The following is a 6,345-nucleotide window of genomic DNA, read 5'->3' as shown; positions in this document are numbered from 1 at the left end:
ATCGGCCGGGCGAGGCGAGCTGAGGAGCTCGGCCAGGCGAGGCGAGCTGATGAGCTCGGTCGCTGATGAGCTCGGCCAGGCGAGGCGAGCTGATGAGCTCGGCCGGGGCGAGGCGAGCTGATGAGCTCGGCCGGGCGAGGCGAGCTGATGAGCACGGCCGGGCGAGGCGAGCTGACGAGCTCGGCCGGGCGAGGTGAGCTGACGAGCTCGGCCGGGCGAGGCGAGCTGATGGGCTCGGCCAGGGCGAGCCGAGCTGACGAGCTCGGCCAGGCGAGGCGAGCGGATGAGCTCGGCCGGGCGAGGCGACGAGCTGGCGAGCTCGGCCGGGCGAGGCGAGCTGATGAGCTCGGCCAGGCGAGGCGACGAGCTGGCGAGCTCGAAATCCCAAAAATTCGTAAGAATCGGCACGAGGAGTATCAGTCGACTCGTGGACTCGGGCTCAACTCGAGGAATGAACTCGTCTTGAGGAGATATGTGAAGAGTCGGCACGAGGAGTATTAGTCGACTCGTGGACTCAAACTCGACTCGAGGAATGAACTCATCTCGAGGAGTTACGTGAAAAGTCTTTCTTTGGGACCTCCGGCCTAACCATCGGCCCCATGAGACTTTATTATTATTATTACATTTTTTTTTTGAGTTGTTGTTGATGGAGCATTGACCCCTGTCAGCCCCCCGAGTTTCTTGCGTTTGTGAGACATGCCAAGAAACTCTCGCGTTGGAGGTATACAATAGTGTGAGTTGCACATGTAGAATAACTTTTTATTGCAATAAAGGGGGTCGCTACAGGTAGTCATGGCACTTGGCCTTCTATGAAAAAAGGAAATTACATTTTCGAAATGAAAGTGACCACGAAGCCGATCAAGTTCGGGCGTGAATTTAAATGTCGAAGTCGCGACAATCATGGCTTGCTAGCAGATGCGGCGAATTCCCTGAGATTCCCACCTCGAATTAGGGAATCAATTCGCTTCTTAAGCTGGTTGCATTCGATCGTCACGTGCCCGTGATCTTTGTGGTATTCGCAGAACCTACTTCGATATCGCTTCGCGGGGTCCTTTGTGAATGGAGCGGGGCTTCCCAGCTCATCGCGGCGTAAACTCAGGATCCGGTCGGGCGTTGTGTTGAGCGGGATGAAGGATTGCTTCGGGGCTGGAGAAGGGTGGTCATTAGGGAGTTGACCCTTCCAGCGCCTTTTTCTTCGTGACTCGGGACCAACGGCCGGTATCACAAGTGCCGCCGCGCGCTTCTGGTTGGGTGCTCGATCAATGTTGGGTGGTTGCTGCCCCAAGACGATCGCGGTCTCGCGTCGAGCGTTGAGTTTTTCTCTCAAGTCGAACCCCTGATTCTCTCTTTGAGAACTGAGGCGGTCTCTCAAGTCTCCGGAGGCCGTCCCTATCACCCTTGTTAAGGGCGCGTCATTCAGGCGACGCCCTTGACGGAGGCCGTGGCCATCGACGTCGTCACCTTCACAAGTGTTTTGGACGCGGACGGTGAGCTTGGAGCGTTTCTTTCGGGACCTCGAGACCGAGCGTTCTCGGGTATTGCGTGAGCTTTGGAGCCTTGACATGGTCGCCCGAGGGTGTCCCCTCGAGGGCGCGTGCGCGTGCTCATCAGAAAGTTGACATTTCGACGCGGCCGCCCGAGGGTGTCCCCTTGGAGGCGTGTGTGTGTGTCCACTTTCGTGAACAGCATTGCCAAGGTTGATCTTGTGGTCGATGTCATCGACATTGTTGGAGTCGAGGAGGTCGGCGATGAGCGCGCCGGTGACGCCGGGGCGGTCTAGGAGCTCGGCGAGCCTTCGAGCCGTGTCCTCTCAGACTGCGGCCTCGGGGTCCTCCGCCGGGTCTCGGGGCTGGCTCTCGTTATCACGAGGTTGCCCTTCGAGACGGTGCGCAGAGATTTGGAGGTCGCGCCTCGAGCTAGTCGCTCGGGCGCCCACAGAGGTGGCGGGGCTACGACTCATCTCTCGAGAATCGTGGAAGTGAGAAGAAGACTGGTAGAGGGGATGTGTTGCCAAGGTCGAGAGATCCCCTCCTTGTAGCGCCAAAATGTTGTCGCAGTTTTTCGGACAACTATTTAGGAGCCAAAGACGGTTAGACCCAAGGCCGGACCAAGTGGTCTCGTCTCGACTCGAGCGTGTCGGACTTGATATCTCAAGTCGTCCCTTAGCTGTCAGTGGTGGTTATCTCGTCCAGGTACCTAAAAAGCAAGCAGGAACACGTGAACTACAAAGGGGAAATAGAGGGGGTGCCTCTATTTACCTCTCTGACGCTCAACATTAGTGGGATTGAGGTGGATGTAGAGGGTTTAGGTGTTTAGAGGCCAAAGCTTGAGAGAAACGAGCGAGGTACGAGTTCGGCAGCGTTTCAGTACTCAAGAATGGATTACCTGGACCAAAGGGGGTGCCTTGGTATTTATAGGCGACCAAGGGGCATTTTGGGCATACCCTTGGTCGAAGGCCGCCTCTGACCAGGCCATGGCCGGCTCTGACTCGGCCGTGGAGGCCATGGCCGGCTCTGACTCGGCCATGGCCGGCTCCGACTCGGCCGTGGAGGCCATGGCCGGCTCTGACTCGGCCATCGAGGCCATGGCCGGCTCTGACTCGGCCATGGAGGCCATGGCCGGCCCTGGAGAGCCGACCATGGAGGAGGGCGGGCCTTGGAGAGCCGGCCTTGGAGGAGGGCCGGCCTTGGAGTGCCGGCCTTGGAGGAGGGCCGGCCTTGGAGCGCAGGCCTTGGAGGAGGGCCGGCCTTGGAGAGCCGGCCTTGGAGGAGGGCCGGCCTTGGAGTGCCGGCCTTGGAGTAGGGGCCGGCCTTGGTGTGCCGGCCTTGGAGTGTCGGCCTTGGAGGAGGGCCGGCCTTGGAGTGTCGTCCTTGGAGGAGGGCCGGCCTTGGAGTGCCGGCCTTGGAGGAGGGCCGGCCTTGGAGGGCCGGCCTTGGAGAGCCGTCCTTGGACGTGGGTCGGCCGGCCATGGGCCGGCTGAGCATATGGCCGGTCATTGGCCAGTTGAGCATATGGCCGGCCACTGGCCGACTGACCTTTGGGCCGGCGATAGGCCGGTCAAGCATACGGCCGGCCGCTGGCCGGCTAACCCTTGGCACGGCCATTGGTTCGGGCGGGCCAAAGGCCGAGGCAAGGTTTCGCCGCCCGAGGCCTTGCACCGGTCGCGTGGGTCGAAGTGATGCCTTAGTCCCCGTCGGTCCGAGACGGACCGACAACAGACTGCTAAGTCCACGTGCTGACTCTTCACATGACTCCTCGAGTTGAGTTCACTCCTCGAGTTGAGCTTCGAGTCCACGAGTCGACTGCTAAGCCCTCGTGCTGACTCTTCACATGACTCCTCGAGTTGAGTTCACTCCACAAGTTGAGCTTAGAGTCCACGAGTCGACTGCTAAGTCGTCGTGCTGACTCTTCACATGACTCGGCGAGTTTAGTTCCCTCCTCGACTTGAGTTTCGAGTCCACGAGTCGACTGCTAAGCCCTCATGCTGACTCTTCAAATGACTCCTCGAGTTGAGCTTCGAGTCCACGAGTCGACTGCTAAGCCCTCGTGCTGACTCTTCACATGACTCCTCGAGTTGAGTTTCGAGTCCACGAGACAACTGCTAAGTCCTCGAGTTTAGTTCCCTCCTCGACTTGAGTTTCGAGTCCACGAGTCGACTGCTAAGCCCTCGTGCTGACTCTTCACATGACTCCTCGAGTTGAGTTCACTCCTCGAGTTGAGCTTCGAGTCGACTAGACGAATGCTAAGTCCACGTGCTGACTCTTAGCATGACTCCTCGAGTTGATCTTCGAGTCCACGAGTCAACTGCTAAGCCCTCGTGCTGACTCTTCACATGACTCCTCGAGTTGAGTTTCGAGTCCACGAGTCAACTGCTAAGTCCTCGAGTTTAGTTCCCTCCTCAACTTGAGTTTCAAGTCCACGAGTCGACTGCTAAGCCCTCGTGCTAACTCTTCACATGATTCCTCGAGTTGAATTCACTCCTCGAGTTGAGCTTCGAGTCGACTAGACGAATTCTAAGTCCACGTGTTGACTCTTCACATGACTCCTCGAGTGGAGTTCACTCCTCGAGTTGATCTTCGAGTCCACGAGTCAACTGCAAAGCCGTCGTGCTGACTCTTCACATGACTCCTCGAGTTGAGTTCACTCCACAAGTTGAGATTCGAGTCCACGAGTCGACTGCTAACTCCTCGTGCTGACTCTTCACATGACTCCTCGAGTTGAGTTCACTCCTCGAGTTGGGCTTCGATTCCACGAGTCGACTGCTAAGTCCTAGTGCTAACTCTACACATAACTCTTCGAGTTGAGTTCACTCCTCGAGTTAAGCTTCCAGTCCACGAGTCGACTGCTCAGCCCTCGTGTTGACTCTTCACATGACTCCTCGAGTTGAGTTCACACCTCTAGTTGAGCTTCTAGTCCACGAGTCGACTGCTAAGCCCTCGTGCTGACTCTTCACATGACTCCTCGAGTTGAGTTCACTCCTCGAGTTGAGCTTCGAGTCGACTAGACGAATGCTAAGTCCACGTGCTGACTCTTAGCATGACTCCTCGAGTTGATCTTCGTGTCCACGAGTCAACTGCTAAGCCCTCGTGCTGACTCTTCACATGACTCCTCGAGTTGAGTTTCGAGTCCACGAGTCAACTGCTAAGTCCTCGAGTTTAGTTACCTCCTGGACTTGAGTTTCGAGTCCACGAGTCGACTGCTAAGCCCTCGTGCTGACTCTTCACATGACTCCTCGAGTTGAATTCACTCCTCGAGTTGAGCTTCGAGTCGACTAGACGAATGCTAAGTCCACGTGCTGACTCTTCACATGACTCCTCGAGTTGAGTTCACTCCTCGAGTTGATCTTCGAGTCCACGAGTCAACTGCAAAGCCGTCGTGCTGACTCTTCATGTTGTCGGTCCGTCTCGGACCGACGAGAACTAAGGCATCGCTTAGATCCACGCGACCGGTGCGAGGCCCGCACAGCGGCTCCCGGTCGGCCAAGTGCCGTCTGGCCAGCTCCCGGCCGGCGGCCGCCCGGCGTATGACCGGCCCAAGGCCGGCGCTGGCCAAGGCCGGCGCTAGCCAAGGCCGGCGCTCCAAGGCCGGCCCTCCACGGCCGGCGCCCCGAGGCCGGCTCTCCAAGGCCGGCGCTGGCCAAGGCCGGCGCTCCAAGGCCGGCCCTCCACGGCCGGCGCTCCAAGGCCGGCCCTCCACGGCCGGCGCTCCAAGGCCGGCCCTCCACGGCCGGCGCCCCAAGGCCGGCTCTCCAAGGCCGGCGCTGGCCACGGCCGGCGCTCCAAGGCCGGCCCTCCACGGGCGGCGCCCCAAGGCCGGCTCTCCAAGGCCGGCGCTAGCCAAGGCCGGCGCTCCAAGGCCGGCCCTCCACGGCCGGCGCTCCAAGGCCGGCCCTCCACGGCCGGCGCCCCAAGGCCGGCTCTCCAAGGCCGGCGCTGGCCAAGGCCGGCGCTCCAAGGCCGGCCCTCCACGGCCGGCGCTCCAAAACCGGCCCTCCACGGCCGGCGCTCCAAGGCCGGCCCTCCAAGGCCGGCCCTCGGCCAAGGGGTTCCTCAAACACCTCTTGGCCGCCTATAAATACAAGGGTGCTCCCCTTGACTCAGGTAATCCATTCTTGAGTACTGAAACGCTGCCGAACTCGTACCTCGCTCGTTTCTCTCAAGCTTTGGCCTCTAAACACCCCTAAAACCTCTATACTCCACCTCAATCACACTAATGTTGAGCGTCGGAGAGGTAAACAGGGGCACCCCCCCTGTTTCCCCTTTGTAGTTCACATGTTCTCTACTCCTTTTCAGGTACTCTGACGAACTCAAGGGACATCCACAGCTAAGGGACGACTCGGGACACCGGGTCCGACACGCTTGAGTCAAGACGAGACCACTAGGTCCGGCCTTGGGTCTAACCGTCTTTGGCTCCTAAATAGTTGTCCGAAAAACAGCGACAACATTTTGGCGCTAGAAGGAGGGCATCTCTCGACCTTGACGACGCATTCCCTCTACCAGTTTTCTCCCTTTGTAATCGCGACTCTCGAGAGATGAGTCATCTACCCACTACCTCCGCGGGTACCCGAGCGACGAGCTCGAGGTACGGTCTCCGAAACCTCGCGCACCGTCTTGAAGGGCAACGTCGCGATAGCGAGAGCCAGCCCCAAGACCCGGTAAATGACCCCGAGGCCGAGCTCCGAGAGGACACGGCCCGGCGGCTCGCGGAGCTTCTTGACCGTCCCGGTGTTGACAGCTCCCTCATCGCCGGTCTCCTCGGCTACGACGTCGAGGATCGATCTGCTCAAGATTACTCCGACCCCGAATACGTGGTGGAGTCGAGGACCAACGAGGCCACCCCTAGCCT

The sequence above is a fragment of the Urtica dioica genome, chromosome 2, assembly GCF_054948205.1.
Source record: "Urtica dioica subsp. dioica isolate 48M chromosome 2, U.dioica_male_clone48M_v1_H2, whole genome shotgun sequence".
In the NCBI taxonomy this organism is placed as follows: Eukaryota; Viridiplantae; Streptophyta; class Magnoliopsida; order Rosales; family Urticaceae; genus Urtica; species Urtica dioica.
The sequence above is the reverse complement of the archived record's forward strand: the minus strand, read 5'-3'. Positions refer to the sequence as shown.